This window comes from Saimiri boliviensis, chromosome 12, assembly GCF_048565385.1.
Source record: "Saimiri boliviensis isolate mSaiBol1 chromosome 12, mSaiBol1.pri, whole genome shotgun sequence".
Classification (NCBI taxonomy): domain Eukaryota; kingdom Metazoa; phylum Chordata; class Mammalia; order Primates; family Cebidae; genus Saimiri; species Saimiri boliviensis.
This window is the reverse complement of record NC_133460.1, coordinates 25030902-25050549: the sequence shown is the minus strand read 5'-3', so window position 1 is coordinate 25050549 and position 19648 is coordinate 25030902. Positions and strand designations below refer to the sequence as shown.

At 38.1% G+C, this 19648-nt stretch overlaps 1 protein-coding gene across 5 annotated transcripts in view; it reads left to right on the top strand.

Annotated features, from left to right (window-relative positions):
* The window catches only part of MARCHF8 (membrane associated ring-CH-type finger 8), a 123546-nt gene that overhangs the window by 21040 nt on the left and 82858 nt on the right, over positions 1-19648 (top strand). The gene's annotated exons all lie outside the window — the stretch shown is intronic.

Sequence of the window (19648 nt, the reverse complement as noted above, 5' to 3'; positions counted from 1 at the left end):
GACATTGATCTGGGCAAAAATACCTTAAACAATACCCCACACCTGTAGGCAACCAAAGCAAAAATGGACAAATGGGATCACATCAAGTTAAAAAGCTTCTGCACAGCGAAGGATACAATCAACAAAAGGAAGAGACAACACACAGGATGGGAGAAAGTACTTGCAAACTCCCCGGGTGACAAGGGCTAAATAACCAGAGTATATAAGGAGTTCAACTAACTCTATAGAAAAAAATAATCTAATCCAATAAAAAATGGGCAAAAGATTCAAATAGACATTTCTCAAAAGAAGACATACAAGTAACAAACAGGCATCTGAAAAGGCACACAACATTATCAGAGAAATGCACATTGAAACTACAATGAGATATCATTTTGCCCAGTTAAAATGCCATGTCCAAAAGACAGGCAATAATAAAATACTGGTGAGGATGTGGAGAAAAGGAAACCCTCATACACCGTTGGTCGGAAAGGAAATTAGTATAACCACTATGGAGGACAGTTTAGAGGTTCCTCACAAAACTAAAAATTGACATATCCATATGATCTAGCAATCCCGCTTCTAGGTATATACCCAAAAGAAAAGAAATCAATATATTAAAGAGTTATCTGCACTCCTGTGTTTCTTGCAGCACTGTTTACAATAGCTTAAGATTTGCCAGCAACCTGAGCATTCATCAACAGATAAATGGGTAAAGAAAATGTGGTACACAATAAAGTACTATTCAGCCATAAAAAAGAATGAGATCGTCATTTGCAACAACATGGATTGAACTTGAGATCATTATGTTAGATGAAATAAGCCAGCTGCAGAAAGACAAACCTTGCATTGTTTCACTTATTTGTGGGATCTAAAAATCAAAACAATTGAACTCATGGATGTAGAGAGAAGTGTTACCAGAGGCAGGGAAGTGTAGTGGGTAGGGGGAGGCAGAAGGGAGAGTAGGATTGTTAATGGGTACCAAAAAAATAGAGTGAATAAGACTTGCTATTTGATAGGACAAAAGGGTGATTTTAGTCAGTAATAACTTAGTTGCACATTTTAAAATAATTTAGAGCATAATTGGACTGTTTGTAACTCAGAGAATAAATGCTTGAGAGTATGGATACTCTATTCTCCATGATATACTTATTTCACATTGCTTGTATCACAACATCTAATGTACCTCATAAAAATATATACCCACTATGTACCCACAAAAATTTTAAAAAGGTTCCTTTTCCAGTCTGTTCAGTGCCACACTTTCCACATTTTTATACTTCTTTTGGGATAACTTTGCTGTTAATGACCCCCAAGTATAGGGCTGAGGTGCCATCTAATGATCCCAAGTCCAAGAAGCTGTGACATGTCTTTGGAGAAAATGCACGTATTAGATAAGCTTCACTCAGACAAGAATTGTTGTACTGTTGGCCATGAGTTTAATGTAAATAAATTAACAATAGATACTAAACAAAAAACATATATAAAACAAGATTATGTGTTGATCAGTTGACTAAGGTAGCATGACTAGAGGCTTGCTTGCATGGACTTAACACTATTTTCCTGGGTAGCAGTGGTTCCATATTTGGTAACTCAGTGTTCATGACTTTATAGAGCATAACTACTATGAATAATGAGAATTCACTGCATAACTACTGTGAATAATGAGAATTCACTGTAGGTGGGTTTAGATCTACTAGTTTGTTAAATTTGTCATCTGGTGTCTTTTTTTTTTTTCCTGCTACTCTTTTCCTGCCTTTTTTTAGGGCTAATTGAATTTTTTTAGTGTTGCATTTAATGACTTATTTTGTTTATTTTATTTTTATTTTTTAGCAGTTGCATCCTTATCCTTGCCTACTTGGAATTAACATACTGCTTCTCATAAAATGTAAGAATTGCAATAACACAGTTCCATTCCCAACCCAGTCATTGTCCTACTGTTGTCATATATATGTATTTTATTTTTTCATATATATTTATTTTTTGAGGCAGGATCTTACTCTATTGCCCAGGCTGGAGTGCAGTGTCACAATCTTGGTACATTGTATCCTCCACCTCCTTGGTTCAAGCTACCCTCCCACCTCAGCTTCCTAAGTAGCTGGGACTACAGGTATGCCCCACTATGCCCAGTTAATTTTTGAATTTTTTGTAGAGTTGGGGATTTCACCATGTTGCCCAGGCTGGTCTCGAACTCCTGGGCTCAAGTGATCTACCTGTTTTGGCCTCCTAAAGTGTTGGGATTACAGAGGTGACACTCAGCCTATTGTCATATATTTTATGTATGCCTGCATTATAAGCTCCATGATACAATGTTGTTATTGCTTTCAATAGCCAGTGAGTGGCTTCTAAAGAAATTAAGAGAAATGGAAAGATAGGTTCTTTACATTTATCCACACATTTAACACTTCCAGACCTTCTTTTTTCTTTTTTTGGTGGATCCTGGTTTTTATATGTTATCATTTGCTGGGGATTAATTTCCTTAGTTTTTGTTTATCAGACCATGTCTTTACTTTGCCTTCACCTTCGAAGGATGTTTTTGCTTCATGTGGAGTTCTGGGCTGATAGTTATCTTTGAGCATTATAGATTTTGTTGCATTACTTCCTGGCTTCTTTTTCTGATATGAAAAATGAGCTGGCTGCCATATTACTGTTATTATTATCATTATTGTTTATTCTTAGTTACTTTCAAGATTTTTCTCTTTTTGGTTTTCAGCAGTTTGTGCTCAGATGTTTTTCTATTTGTATTAATCCTACTTAGTGTTCACTGAGTCTTTTGGATTTATAAGTCAGTATTTTTTGTTAAATTTGGAAAGTTTTTCGTTATTGCATCTTCAAATATTTTCTCAGCTCCAGTTTCACTTTCTTCCCCTCCCTCTGCATTTCTGATTATATACATGTTATAATGTTTGATATTATCAGGGTTTGTGAGAGTTTGTTCATTTTTCTCCAGTCTTTTTTTTTATTTGTTATTCAGTGTGGATAATTCCTATTGGTCTGTTTTCCAGTTCATTGACTCTGTCATATTTAACCTACTGTTAAGATCATAGAGATAATTTTTTGTTTTAATTTTCAATCTTTTCTGTTTTTGAATTTCTATTTTGTTTTATTTTATACTCTTTATTTTTACTTTTTGAGACAGCATCTCACTCTGTCTCCCAGGCTGGAGTACAATGGTACCATCAGCTCACTGCAGCCTCTGGCTCCCAGGTTCAAGCGATTCTCCTGCCTCAACCTCCTGAGTATTTGAGATTACAGGTACCTGCCACCACATCTGGCTGATTTTTGTATTTTTAGTAGAGACAGCATTTCACCGTGTTGGCCAGTGTGATCTCGAACTTCCGGCCTCAGGTGATCCACCCACCTTGGCCTCCCAAAGTGCTAGATTACAGGTGTGAGCCACTGCACCCGGCCACTTTTTATTTCTTTGCCGAGATTTCCTACCTTTTCACTCATTAAGACCATGTGGTGTTAACTTTTGCTTTCTTTCAGTGGGTAACAGCTGAAATAAGACTTATTCTGATATGGTAATTCTTGTTTACTTTTGACTGATGCTTACTTAACCTTTTTAGTCCTCACTTTCAACTTTTTGTGTTAATCATTGGGTATGTCTTATGTAAATAATATGTAACTGAAGTTACTTATATTTTATAAAATAATCTTATTTGTCTTTTAATTGGCAAGTTTAATTCATTTACAAAGATTGTGATTATTGATACATTTGTAATGAATGTTTGCCATTTTACTTTGTGCTTTCTGTTTACACTTTTTATACGCCTATTCTTTTCTTTTTAAATATACAATTAAGGGTTTGCACTGGATTTTTTTCTTAGGATGTTTTTCCTCTATTGGTTTGGAAGTATTTTTGTGGTTTATTCTTAAGATATTATTGTAGACTCCCCCTCCCCACCCCCAAGACAGAGTGTCACTCTTGCTCAGGCTTGAGTGCAGTGGCACGATCCTGGCTCACTACAATCTCTGCCTCCCAGGTTCATGCAATTTTCCTGCCTTGGCCTCTGGAGTAGCTGGGACTACATGCGTGTGCCACCTTGCCCAGCTAATTTTTGTATTTTTTTTAGTGGAGACGGGCTTTCCCCATGTTATGTTGATCAGACTGGTTTCAAACTCCCGACCTCAAGTGATCCACTCGCATCAGCTTCCCAAGTGTTGGGATTACAGGCGTGAGCCACTACACCCAGCCTCTTGTAGACTTTTAAGTTAACAAAGCTAAATGAACCTTATCAATATCTTAATTGCCTGCCAAGATGAAGACTTTATCATCTCTCATATATGCAGAGGATTGGTTCCAGGACCCTCATGTGTACTACAATCCACACATACTCATATCCTGCAGTTAACCCAGCAGAACCAGCCTTTAGGAAAAGTCGTGGCTGGATGCAGTGGCTCACGCCTGTAATTCCAGCACTGTGGGAGGCCAAGGCGGGAGGATCACTTGAGGCCAGGAGCTCAAGACCAGCCTGGACCACAGAGTGAGACAGTGTCTCTACAAAAGATTTAAAAAAAAAATTGGGCTGGGTGCAGTGGCTCATGCCTGTAATCTCAGCACTTTTGGAGGCCAAAGTGGGCGGATCATGAGGTCAAGACATCAAGACCATCCTGGCCAACATGGTGAAACGCCGTCTCTACTAAAAATATAAAAATTAGCTGAGCATGGTGGCATGTGCCTGTAGTCCCAGCTACACCGGAGGCTGAGGCAGGAGAGTTGCTTGAACCTAGGAGGCGGAGGTTGCAGTGAGCCGAGATCACGCCACTGCACTCCAGCCTGGCGCCTGGCGACGGAGCGAGATTCTGTCTCAAAAAAAAAAAAAAAAAAAAAAAAGGCCGGTATGGTGGTGCTTGCCTGTAGTACGTCCTAATTACTCGGGAGGCTGAGGCAGGAGGATCACTGGAGCCCAGGAGTTTGAGGCTGCAGTGACCTATGATGCTGCCATTGCACTCTAGCCTGGGTGACAGAGTGAGACCCTGTCTCGGAAGGAAGGGGAAGGAGAGAGAAAAGGAGAGAGGTTTTCTGTGTTACTATTCTATTGTCTGCTGGCTTTTCTTGTTACAGGTGAGAATTCTATAGTCACAGCTAATTGTAGTAGTCTGTTGTTACTCTCTGTGTTTTAAAATCTTTTATTTAGCTTTATTTTGCAATTTACCACAATGCCTACGAGTCTATGGGTAGATTTTTTTTGTTGTTTATATTGGTAGGTGTGTATTGTGTTTCTTAAATCTAGATTTAAGCTTTTTATATGTTTTTGAAAATTCCCAGCCTTTACCTCTTCATGTATTGCTTCTCTTCTAGTCTCTGTATTGTTTCCCACTAGGACTCAAATTAGTCAGGTGTGAGTCCATCTCAGTCTATTCTCTGTGTCCCTGAATCTCTTTAGGATTTTTCATTTTCCCTAACTCTGAGTAATTTCTTCAAATCTGGCATTTAGTTTGGTAATCTCTCTTTAGCTCTGCTGTTTAATTAACTCATTTGGTTTTTTTTTAAACAGATTTTTAATTTGTGAAGGCAATGTTTTATTGCTTCAAACTGGCTATTTTTAGTACTTTGTTGTTTGCGCATTTTAAAATTTATTTACATAATTTGCTTTTAATAATCTGTTTCATAATTATACTATCTGAAGTGATAGTGAATGCAGTATCTGGTGTTTGTTCTTTCTGCTCACTCTGGCTCAGAAATTGACTTCTCTTTGTATATAGTAATTTTTTTATTGCGAGCTTATTTTTCCAGATTTATTTTCATTACCTTTTTAACAGATTTAGTTATTATCATATTTGAATGCACTGGACAGCTACCCTGCTATCATAGAGAACTGAAATCCTTTCCTGTGTATGCAGATGACATGGTTTTATCATAAACCACTGGGACAGGACTGTTACCTTTTAATCATGTTTCTTTTTCTCTTTGCCTTATTTCCCTTGCGTATTTAAATATATCTTATCCTTGTATGTACTTACATGAGGCTTTTTTGATTTTAAGGAACAGAAACTCACATCAGTGTTCTTTAAGAAGTGTTTCATTTCAGGCCACAAGGAAACTGGAGCTGAATGGCTGTCAGGATTGGACACAGTTCTTGGGAGCAGCTACACTTACTGCTCATTGCATTTCTGATGTTCTCTTCATGTCTGCTATACTTTTCCCACGAGGCCAGAAGGCTTCCTCATCTTCACATTATCTTTTCTCTATTTCATATCTTGTGTTTGTGGTTCTCAGCTCCCCCTCACCTCATCCTTGCTTGTGAATCTTTGAGGATCTTACTTCACTCCATGTATTCTTTCAGCTTCATCTCCCTTCGAGTGCCGAATTTGCCAGTTACCTAACTAGCCTGTCCCCAGCCAGCAGATTGGCTGTCCTTGGAGCAGCTGTCTGTCTCTGTGTTGCTGGGAGGAAGGATTCTGTGTTCAAATCTCACTGCTGAGGCCTCTTTCTTGGAAGGGTGCCATAATGTGTACTTAATGTGTATACTTGTAAGCTATTTAAAATTCTTTTTGAAGCCACAAAGGATATAAAAATAAAAGTCCTCTAACTTAGAAAATGAGTGACTCAGTTGCAGAAATATGTTTGATTAATTGAAAATTTTTATGCCATTCATTCTTGTGTGAAAACTATTATGAATCTAATGCACACTTGAAATTTTTTTGTTGTTTATGGGATTCTAACCAAAGAGGAAATGCAAGTTTCCAGTTATATTTATGGGGGTTTTAATCTCAAATATTTAATGTTCATGTTTATTGAAATAACAGTATACGTAAGAGCATCTTCAATTAAATGAAAGCAAATTCTTATGTGTATGAATTAGTAATATAAGAAATGGCCAGTGAAACCCCATCTCTACTAAATTAGCTGGGTGTGGTGGCACATGCCCGTAATCTCAGCTACTCTGGAGGCTGAGGCAGGAGAATTGCTTGAACCTGGGAGGCAGAGGTTGCAGTGAGTTGAGATTGTGCCTCTGCACTCCAGACTGGGCAACAGAGCAAGAGTCCATCTCAAAAAAAAAAGAAAAAAGAAAAAAGAAATAGCCTTAGGGACCATTGTATTTCTTAAAAATTAATTGTATTGTGTTCTGTAATATAAAGTCAGATTAAAAAATTATATCACATTTGTGATGGTAGACGTTTAACTATCATCTGTATACATACTACTGTATAGTTTGCAAAGTGATTTTCACATTTGTTATGACATTCATTCTTACCCAGAGCCCTAAGTTGAAAAGCATACAGGCAGTTTAAATTTATGGTATCTTTACTAACTTCTAATTTTCAGATGATGACAGGGCTAAAGTTATTCATTCCTGTCCTAAAATTGATATTCCTCCTGGATAATTGAAATTGCAATAAATTACTACATTTTAAACTATACGTTTTCTTTTTTAAAGATATATTTACTTGAAATATTATTTGGGTTAAAAAGACTTGTCAAAGCACAAATGGGACTTTATTATAAATTCTATATTAAAATTTTCTGATTTTACTGCGTATTTCTTCCCTTTAGGCCTTGATGTATTCTATTTCATGTGTATCTAATTTCTTCGAAATGGAAGTTTTATATTTATGGTACTACATAATTATAAAAAAATCAGTTAATATAGAAAAAGTGAAAGATCTTTTGTACCTCCACTCCCATTTTCTCCTCACATGCTCTCTAGTCTGTCAGTAGCTGGGTGTTGCACATACATATACTATGTGTGTTTGTACATACACACAGACTGCTAGTGCTGGAGGCAGAACTGAGAGCCACCACCCTGTGCCTGGCACCGGAAGTGCAGCCACTGTTGTCAGTGCAAAGATTGTTGTGTTGATAGGGCAACTATCATGGCTATGGCCATCAGGATGTTTCTTATTATCGATACTGCCATCAGTCCTGTGGCTAACAGCTGCTGCATTCTGTGCTGCTGATTCTTTGAAGTTTTACTGTTCCGCAGAGCCTTTTGAGAAGTGTCTTTAATTCGATATACAGCCTCCCTTGCTTTATGTAGGATAGTGTGAATGACAGATACCATGTTATTCTCCGAGCCACTACTCTGTTCTCATGCTCTCTGGCTTTCTTTGGATTAAACCTGGACTCTTGTGTAGAATGAGTACCCTTTCCCAGAGATCCCTGCCCACTGGAGATTTCTAGGTCCTTTTTGTAAACAGGTCCTTACCTGATCTAACCCTGCTAGTATCCCCAGTCATGTACAAAATCTCTGTATGTTTCTTGGAGTACTTCCAGTGCAGACTCAGGCTGGGAGTTGTGCTTCTGAAGAATAATGTATGCAAGTGATTTTGAAAAAGGAGTGATTGACTTAAGAGTTCATCTGCTACCGAACATAATTAGAACTATAATAACACATGGAAAAATATCAATGATCACTGGTCACTGATACTGATCATTGATATTTCTTACATATTATACTAAGTTATTACCAAATTTATAGCGATTTTTTTTTTTAGGCCTGCATAAGCATATTTAACTAAAAGTCTGTTGAATGAGACTAGCATAGTGCTTCCCCAGGTACATGTCCTAAGGCACCTCTTAATTTGATTCTGAGTGCTTACCGGGAGCCTTGTCATCATTGTTATGGAGCTGCTTAAGGAGCAGTAAGCCTTTGTTAAATGCAGACATAAGCCTTTGTTAGATGCAGACATGGAATGAGTGCTTCTATAGCCCGTGCAGCCTCCTCTTCGCTGTGGGCCTGCCTTTTCCTGTCTTGATTCCTCACTTCCATTTAGAGTGACCCTGAAACCACATTCCAGCTCTGTTTTCCTTTTCTCTGCACAGGAGGTCATGGTTTTCTGTTCACAGTCAGACTTCAGATACTCCCTGTTAAGGACTGTTTTTTTTCTATTTGATGTTATTGTGCTAGTGATCCACAATGTGTATTGTCAGAAAATAATACTTTGAAAGCTTGTTGTAGCTAGAGGTCTATGTAGGATAGAATAGACAATGGGTAGGAAGTATTAATGAGCACCTTTTGGGCCGGGCATAGTGGCTTACGTCTATAATCCCAGCACTTTGGGAGGCTGAGGTGGATGGATCACCTGAAGTCAGGAGTTCAAGACCAGTGTGGCCAATATGGCAAAACCCCATCTCTACTGAAAATAGAAAAATTAGCTGGGCGTGGTGGTTCGCACCTGTAATCCCAACTACTTCGGAGCCTGAAGGAGGAGAATCGCTTGAACCTAGGAGGCAGAGGTGGCAATGAGCTGAGATTGTGCAATGGCACAATCTCAGAACGAAATTCCGTCTCAAAAACAAACAATAAAATTAAGCACCTTTTGTTGTTAAACAGGTATAGTTTCTGTTTTGCAAGATGAAAGAGTTCTGGAGATCTGTCTCACAACTGTGAATATGCTTAACACTTCTGAATGCTGTACACTTACAAATAGTTAATTTGGTAAATTTTATGTTTTGTGTTTTTCCCCACAAGAAAAACAAGCATTTTTTTAAATGAAACATAGACTTAAAAGATTAAGTACAGGGCTTTGGAATTTTTATCTTTTAAATACTTGATTCTATTTATGCATTCCTTACTACAAAATGGATCAATAGATTAGAGTTTTGTAAGGTTTAGCAGAGCAGAGAAGTATAACAAACAGAATTCATTAATTTAATATTTATTGAATACTTCCTGTATAGCAGGCCCTGTGCTTTTAGTTGATAATTTAGAGAAATAAGGGACATGAGCCCCAGATGACAGGTGAAGGTGTACAAATATTGCCTTTTTTTGTGGAAAGAACTGGAGAAGCTGTTTTAACATAAAGCAGGAAATTCTGAAAAATTTTGTATGCCATGAACATTTTATTATTAAAGCATACAGATGTACAGTCATACATCAGATTTTCAAAACTTTATTATGGAGAGTTTAAAACATACACAGCAATAAAGGAGGAATACAGTGAACCACCTTGTGCCTGTCACCAGCTGGTATCCACTCACAGCCTCTTTTGTTATAGTCCTCTCCCACTGCATTTTTGTGGGTACATTCTTGTTCTATTCATTTTATCTGTAAATATTTTAATACTTTGACTGAAAGATAAGGGTTGTTTTTCTTAGAACAAATCATACAATACCACTATCATCTCAAAGTTATTTCACACTTTTGTTTGTGTGTTTGTGTGCACTGTGATTTGTTGGAATCAGGATCTAAACAAGGTCTACACATTACAGTCTGTTGATATGTTTTCTTTAATATATTTTCAGCTACAGGTTTTCCTTATTTATTTGCTTTGTTCTTTAAATGTTATTTACTGAAAAAATTGTGTCATTTATCTTGTGCAGTTGCTCATACTATTATGTATGAATTTTGCTGAATGTCTGATTTTTTTGCTTTGTAACAATATTGACTACTAATTCTTTACATAGATCCATTTTTAAATTTTTTTATTATTTATTTATTTATTTATTTATTTATTTATTTTTGGAGCCAGAGTTTCGTTCTTGTTACCCAGGCTGGAGTGCAATGGCACGATCTCGGCTCACCGCAACCTCCGCCTCCTGGGTTCAGGCAATTCTCCTGCCTCAACCTCCTGAGTAGCTGGGATTACAGGCACGCGCCACCATGCCCAGCTAATTTTTTGTATTTTTAGTAGAGACGGGGTTTCACCATGTTGACCAGGATGGTCTTGATCTCTTGACCTCGTGATCCACCCACCTCGGCCTCCCAAAGTGCTGGGATTACAGGCTTGAGCCACTGCGCCTGGCCTTTTTTTTTTTTTTTTTTTTTTTTTTTTTTAAAGATGGGGTTTCACCATTATGGCCAGGCTGGTCTTGAACTCCTGACCTCAGGTGATCTACCCACCTCGACCTCCCAAAGTGCTAAGATTACAGGCGTAAGCCACCACACCGGGCCCTATAGATCCATTATTTAATCATTGGTGTGTAAGATGTTGCTATTCTAATTTCATCATTTCTTTTTCATTTATTAGCTGGAATACTTAGAAGTTTCTTTTTACAAACTATTCAGTTACCCAGAGGTATAGCTTGTACAGGGAAGTGAGGTTAAGTGAATGACTCTTGGAGGGTCCCTAGCATTTCCAAAAAAAAAAAACTTTATTTAAAAAATACCGTTATAAACACATGATTTTCTTACTTTTTTTTTTTTTTTTTTTGAGATGGGGTCTTGCAATGTCACTCAGGCTGGAGTACAGTGGTGTAATAATGGCTCATTGCAGCCTCAACCTTCTGGGCTCAAGCAGCTCTCCCACCTCAGCCTCCAAGTAGCTGGGACCACAGGCATGCACCAGCAAACCCAGCTAATTAAAAAAAAAAAAATCTTTTTTTTATAGAAGCAGGATCTCACTATGTTGCTCAGGCTGGTCTTGAACTCCTGGCCTCAAGTGATTTTCCCACCTTGACCTCCCAGAGTACTGAGATTACAGGTGTAAGCCATCACGCCCAGCTAACATGTGAATTTAATATGTTTGATAATTTCTTAAGTTCATTGCAGTTATTGTTTAATGAGTTAATTAATTAATTAATTAATGACAGAGTCTTATTATGTGGCCCAGACTGATCTCAAGTGATCCTCTCTCCTCAGCCTGCGTGGTAGCTGGGACTGTAAGGCACGAACCAGTGTGCCCAGCCAGTTATTCTTAGTAATGATTAAATTGTCCCTTCTTTGGCCAATGAGAGTGACTTTAAATTAGCTCCTTGGTCTTTTTGGCATGAGTGCCACTGATGGCTTCTTGCTTTCTTGTGTGACAAGATGTCCAGGCTTATCTTGTATATTACCAGCCATAGATCTGGAATTATCCCTTTCTTCAACCAGCCCTGGTTCCTTTCAGAGGGAAATTGTATTTAGTGACCACAATCTGTAAACTACAGATTAGTCATTGCTTCTAGGCCTTTTCAATTGTCAGGGCTAGGAAATATGTTGTTTTTAAGATAAAATATTTTGTGAGTTTCATACTGATGTTTCCAGTATTCACTTAGGAATAGATGATTTTGCTGAATTTCTTTAATTTTATATTTGTGCCTCAGGCTAAAAGTTTTGGTTTTTAATCATATTGATACCACTACTTATCAGTATTACTACTAACAATATGATTACTGAAAACAGTTTAAGAATTAAAAGCACTTTCCTAAATTCTTTTCATTTTTAGGATAGATTCCTCTAGGATCAGGTAAATGCTAGCTGCTGAGAGTCCTTGAAATACGGCTGTGAAAGCTTGGGCAAGTTGATTAATTTCACTAAGCCATGCATGAAAAGGAGATAAAAGTTTCTCTACCTCATGGCACTGCTGTGAGTTTTAAATGAAATATGCATGTATAAGTACTTACGATTTGCAAGTGCTTTCTTCTCATTTTTTCCTCCAGCATTATTATTCACAGGTAATATTTCTATACTTTTCCGTTTCTTTAGATACTTTATTATCTGTGTAAACCATTTACAGTTTGGATTTTATTTTCCACTTCCACATTGCTTATTTATTATTGTTTTATTTAACATTAATTGTACCCTTTATTACTTCTAGTAATGCTCTTGAGTTTTTTTGGTGGGGAACAAGGTCTTATATTGTCCAGGCTAGTCTTGAACTCCTAACATAAAGTGATCCTCCCACCTCAGCCTCCCAAGGAGCTGGGACTACAGGTACAAGCCACTGCACCTGGCAATGCTCTGAATTACTCTAGGAGATTTAAAAACTAACAAACTTAAGCTTTTTGTTTTTGGGTAAACTTTAGTCTGTGGGATATGTTTTATGTCTTTATCCTAGAAGAGTAGCATAGATGGGACAACAGCGGGATATGAAAGAGGAGTCAAGTGAAATTTTCTCACTTTTTCAAATTTTTAATGAGAAAAGGGAACCTCTTTATTCATTATCTAAATAATGATCCGGGAATAATGCCACCTTTGGAAAGTGTGTGGAATTAGGTGTTGATCCATTTAAGGTCATATGAGTCTCATACCTGTTACTCTTTTTATACCTTCTCTCCACTGATTTCTTCAGAATATCTTCAAAATCTAAAAAATAAAAATAATACGTGTACTAAAATACATGTAATCAAAGTAATACATTTTATTTTTGAAAAATGAATGGTAAGCCCAAACTCTCTTATTCAGAACTCTTGGATCAGAAATATTTTGGAATTTAGAAATTCTCAGGATTTCAGGAAAGTAATCTGCTACATATACTATAATTTTTTTTTTTTTTTTGAGACGGAGTCTCACTCTGTTGCCTAGGCTGGAGTGCAGTGGCACAATCTTGGCTCACTGCAACCTCTGCCTCCCAGGTTCAAGCGACTCTTCTGCCTTAATCTCCCAAGTAACTGGAACTACAGGACTACTAATTTTTGTATTGTTAGTAGGGACAGAGTTTCACCATATTGGTCAAGCTGGTCTTGAACTACTAACCTTGTGATCCAACCACCTTGGTCTCCCAAAGTGCTGGGATTACAGGCATGAGCCACCACGCCTGGTAACATATACTGTAAATTACCAGATACACCCATCAAGGCTTGGGGTAAGATCCCTTACTCAAATGTGCTACTATTTCTGCATTGAAGTATATGTGATATTTACACTAAGTTGTGGAGGATCAATTGAGGTGGTTGGCAAAAATTATAAACATCATAGAATAATTGCAAGCTTTCTTGGAAGGCCAGGAAGTTTTTCTAAAAGCTTCTGGTTGGGGTCTGCAAGTCGGACCCCGACACTAAGTAACATAAGTATAGTTTTGAGTAGCTTTCTATCAGTTCACATCTTAGTGTTAAATAGGTAAAGAAAGGCTGGAGTGTTTTATTTTTTTTAATTTTTGGTAATTTTCTTAATTTTAGAACTGTGGTTAGGAGCTTGGTATATCTAGTGTCCCAGAATGAAAAACAGTAGTTCTTTGCTCTGCTCCTCCACAGTGCACGTCCTGCTCCCTGTAGGCAGCCGCATGTGTCTTCTCAGAGTTGCTTCCATGTTTTCAAACAATATGCTCATACTGTTTCTTGACTTATAAGCATTAGCTATTATCTGTTGACTTCCTTTTTTATCCCACCTTCCCTCTTCCCATCCTTCCAATTTGGTTATGTCAATGTTGCTTATTTCATTGTAATGTTTGTATCATTGTCCGTATTGAAATTTATACTGTTCATTTAAAAGCCAAATTGTTACATTTTCTTTCTTCTGTGTTTTTTGTTGTTATAATTGCTTTATATTTTTACTTGTGTGATTTTTATTATTCATGTCATTACTTCTTTTTAGGTATCCATGATTATATGTGTTACTCCATCTTTGCTGTTGAGCTACCATGCCTGGCTTAAGATACAGGGTTTTTTTAATGTTAGATACTGATACTGGGTTTTAGCATTTATTTCTAGCATCAAATGACAACAATGACTGATTCTACAGGTTCTACATAATGTCATGAAGGACATAAAAGACTGATTCTCTGTCCCTGTATGTTAATGTGTCTTGATATACTGGTGACTCCCAGTATGCATTTGTGAACATGTCTTTGATTTCCTAAAGAAATGTGAAGCTCAGTCTGTCCACATTGAGTGTACCCCTGTCCCCCACTGCTCTTCTGTGCATCCTTGTAGTGTGAGTGTACAGCCAGAAACGATGGGACAGTTTAGATCCCTCACTAGGTTATATTAGTCCTCCTTTTCAAATGGCCTCGCTTCTCCCTCCCTGTGCACTGCTTTAAGTCTGGCTTTGATCATTCAGTGCTGGTATCTAGAACTGATCTCACTCTTCTTACTGCTTCTTCTGTTTTTGCTGGCTGCTGTGCATGGAATTCTCATTTTTTACGTGAAATGTACTCCTTATAAAGACAGGTTTAGCTTCAAGTTGTTGATTCTAACAATGCCAGTCAGAATGTTAAGATACAGTTTACAGCAGGGAGCTGCTGGAGTCTGGTACCTTGAAAACAAGAGTAAAGGGAGGCATGTGAACTGTTCCTGGGGTGACTGTTCCTTTGAGATGCTGCAACTGGCATTTGTCTTCTCCTAGCTCCCCACTTTATTATCTGTCCCAAGCATTGTTGTTGGAATGGGCAGAATCTTCATTGATGTTGACCATCTGGAAAGAGCATAGTCTTCAGGATTGGCCTTTCCTGCCACTCTCCTTTAGGGAGGGCATTGTCAACCTTGCTTCCTCTGAGTCAAGCTGGATCCTATGTAAATGTTAGAAAGGATTCAAGGTCCCAGTTGTGTAAATCTGTGTTTGACTGAGACTTAGGGGGTCAGAAAATAGTACTGGAAAGACAAAGCAAACCAGCAGGTTTTTGTGATGCAGTGAGAGAAATCACTGCAAATGCTTAGAAAAGCCTGCTGGCAGATGTGCTGATGTTAAGAGCCCCTATGTTTGTACACATGGACACAGTCTTTTTTTGTTGTTGTTTTTGAGAGAGAGTTTTGCTCTTGTCACCCAGGCTGGATTGCAATGGCATGATCTTGGCTCACTACAACCTTCGCCTCCTGAGTTCAAGGGATTCTCCTGCTTCAGTCTCTCAAGTAGCTGGGATTACAGGCACCCACTATCACACTTGACTGATTTTTGTACTTTTAGTAGATACGGGTTTTTGCCATGTTGGCCAGGCTGATCACAAACTCCTGACCTCCAGTGATTCACCTGCCTTGGCCTCTCAAAGTTATGGGATTACAGGCATGAGCCACCACGCCCAGCTTGGACAGTTTTTTTTTTTTTTTTTTTTTTTTTAATCTTTACAGTAACCCTTTGAACTGAGTAGACATGATTACTCTTCTCTTTTACAGACAAGGAAGCAAAACAGCTTAGAAATTCATCACTTTGCCCCAACATCTGCAATTAGAGCCAGGATTTGAACTTAGGTTTCTGATTACTGACTTTGTACTCTTTCTGTTGCCTTCTCAAAACTGGAAGGGTGAGATAGGGCAACACTGGCCATCTCCATGTCATCTAGATTAGTTAGATTAGGAATAATAATACAAAGGAAAAATTAAAATTTTCTCTATCTATCTTAGTCCTTTTACTATTTCTGTGGCTTTTAGTATACTCAGAAGTTCTGCAACCAGCACCATGGTCAATTTTAGACTGTTTTCATTATCCTAAAACTAAATCATTTAAGCCACTACTTCCTCCCATTTACCCATTCCTACCCCAGCTCTTGGCATGCACTGCTCTACTTTCTGTCTCTATAGATTTATCTCCTCTGGGCATTCCATACAACTTGTTCTCATATAATATATGGTTCTTTGTGACTGGCTTCTTTTACTTAGCATAATTTGGTTTTTTTTGAGACAAGGTCTCACTCTTATCACCCTGGCTGGAGTGCAGTGGCGCCATACTGGCTCACTGTAGCCTCAACCTCCTGGGCTCAAGCGATCCTTCCACCTCAGCCCCCTGAGTAGCTGGGACCACGGGCATGCACCACCATACCCAGCTAATTTTTGAAATTTTTGTAGAGATGTGGTTTTGCCATGTTGCCTAGGCTGGTCTGGAACCCCTGGGCTCAAGCAGTTTGCCCACCTTGACCTCCCAAAGTGTTGGAATTATAGGCACAAACCACCACACTCAGCCTACTAAACATAATTTTTAAAAAGTTCATCCATATTGTGGCATATGTCATTACTTTTTTTCTTTTTATTGCTGAATTTGATTCAGTTGAATGGATATAGCTTATTTGATTTATCCATTTATCATTTGATGGACATTTGGGTTGTTTCCACTTTTTGGCTATTATGAATAATGTGATACAAACATTCATGGACAAATTTTCGTGTGAGGAAATGTTTGCATTTCTCTTGGATGTGTATACCCTAGGAGTGAAGTTACTGAGTCATATTATAACATATATTAACATTCTGAGAAAGAGCCAGACTATTTTGCAAAACTGCTGTGTAGATTCCCACCAGCAGTATATGAAGGTTTCAGTTTCACAAATACCCTTGCCAACACTTACCTATTGGTCTTTAATTATGAAAATAATTAAAATTATATCTAATAGTTTTGATTTGTATTTTCATGATGGCTAATGATACTGAGTAATCCATTTTTCATTAGGTTATTTGTCTTTTTATTATTATTATTATTATTATTATTATTATCATTTTGGTAGAGTTGGTGCCTTGCTATGTTGCACACACTGGTGTTGAACTCCTGGTGTGAAGCAGTTGTTCTCCCACCTCAGCCTCCCAAAATGCTGAGATTATAGGTGTGAGCCACTTGCACATGGCCTTGTCCTTATATTACTGAGCTGTAAGAGAGTGCTTATGTATTCTAGATACACATCAGTTGTCTTAACACCTTTTTTTTTTTTTTTCAAATTTGTAAATAGAGATTGAGTCTTGCTATATTACCCAGGCCTTTCTTGAGTTCCTGGCCTCAAGGGATTCTCTTGCCTTGGCCTCCCAGAGTTCTGGGATTTTAGGTGTTAATCACCATGAGTGGCTGTCTTTTCCTTTTCTTGATGGTGTCTTTTGAAGCATAAAAGTTTTTATTTTGATGGCGTATAGTTTGTCTATTTTTTGTTAATGTGAGGAAGAGATCCAGATTTCTTTTGCATATGGCTATCCGTTTGTTTCAGCACCATTGTTGAAGAGTACTTTCCCCAAGGAGTGGTCTTAGAGTCTTCTTGAAAATCAGTTGATTGTAGATATGTGTGTTTGTTTCTGGACTCTAAATTCTGTTCTATTGATCTTTCTTTTCTTATTCTAGTACAACATGGTCTTGAATACTGATTCTTTGTAGTAAGTTTTGCAATCTGGAAATGTGAGTTCTCCAACTTTGTTCTTTTTCAAGGTTGTTTTGGCAAATCTGAGTCCCTTGAAATTCATATAAATTTTCAGATCAGCTTGTCAGATTTCTGTAAAGAAGTCAGCTACATTTTTGATAGAGATTGTTTTGACTCTCTACATCAATTTGGGGAGAATTGCCATTTTAACAATATTAAACCTTCTGATTCCTGAACATTGGACATCCATTTCCAGTTTCTTAAACAACCAACTTTGGCGGTCCAGCTCTTCTAGAAAATGTACGTTCATGTTAGGTGTGCTGTATTTTGCAAGTTAGCATTAGTCAAATTGAAGGTCTCAGCAAAGTGCTGAGGTTTAACTGTTACTCTTACTTAAAGATTAATTTTATAAAAGATACCTGGAAATTACTATGCAAAGAAAATAATGTGAGTAATACATGCTTTATACTTTTCATGCATAAAAAATGGCATGGTCTGTTTTATGGTTTGTTTGTAAACTCATTTTTTTGTTTGTTTGTTTTGTTTTGTTTGAGATGGCGTCTCACTGTATTTCCAGGCTGGAGTGCAGTAGGTGCAATCTTGGCTCACTGTAACCTCTGCCTCCTGAGTTCAAGCAATTCTTCTACCTCAGCCTCCTGAGTAGCTGGGACTACAGGTGTGTGCCACTGCGCCCAGCTAATTTTGTATTTTTAATAGAATGGTGTTTGACCATGTTGGCCAGGATGGTCTCACTCTCCTGACCTTGTGATCCACCCACTTGGGCCTCCCAAAGTGCTGGGATTACAGGCGTGAGCCACTGTGCCCAGCCCCACTCACTTTTATCTTGACATAGGAGGGAGATTGTGTCAGACAGACTTAGAGGTCTGTTGCCTTGCAATGGTGATGCATATCAGAAGACTGACTTCAGTGGCAGTTTTTGAGATCCTCTTGTACCTGTGTTTCTATGCCATACGTAGCCCTTCTCAGGCTTGTTATGGCATGTACCAATGATGTAATAATGATGATTATATCAGAAGCACCATAGGCGGCTGTTGGTGTGATAGGTGGCTATGGTCAGTTTGGCTATTTATTCCAAGAGACCCCATGGATTTTGCCATCTGTAACAGAAGACTTTAGTGTATTAGTGATGAAAAAACTGCTTACCACTGACTGTTGTGATCTCCCAGGGAGTATAAGGCAGCTCCGCAGTAAGTGCCTCTTGTCTTGTGTAATGTGCTTGAATACAAACATTTAGACTGTTTGTTGGGCACAGTAGTGCTCCATCTTGTGCCAGCCTCATCAAAGGCTTGGCATAGAGTAGGTGGTGTCTGATATTTATACACTCACATCACCCACTCTATTTTCCGTTTTTTTTGGTTATTATTAATGATTACTCACTTACTATAAAACTACACTTTATAAACAGATTATTCTTTTAGCTAATTTTCTTGTATGTGTTGCTCCTTCCCAGTTTTTGTTCCTTTTGTTGTTCATTGATTTGAGAATTGTGTGAAGGAAGCCATTTTGTGAGTCCTGGTGCTCCTCTGCTTGCTTAGGTGCACTGCCAAGAGTGCACCTTGTTAGTGTACCTTCCAAACACCTACCTTTGGTCCAGAGTAGAGTTTTGGGAGAAGTAGAGTGACTGCTTATCAAATGTGACCTTGGGATTGTCAGGCCCTGTTGTTTACCCTCCCTTTTCCTACTGCCTCCCCTGTCCCCACCCACCACCCCAGCACATGGTTACCAAATGAAAACCTCCAAATTCCAGATTCATTCTTTTGGTTGAAGACTTCCATTCTCTGTTAAAATTTGAACAACATGAAACATTACTACATTAAACCTTCTGGACAATTTATGTTTAATTGATTTTGTATACAGAGTTGGACAGATCTCAGTGAGGACAGAGAACAACACACAATTCAGTTATTAGACATTTTAAAGGATGTGTAAGAGAAGACCAGAAAAAAGGCAGGGGTACGTTGAATCACTGAAGACAGCTTATGCAGACACTGTTATTTTACCTAAGTGCAGCCTTTCC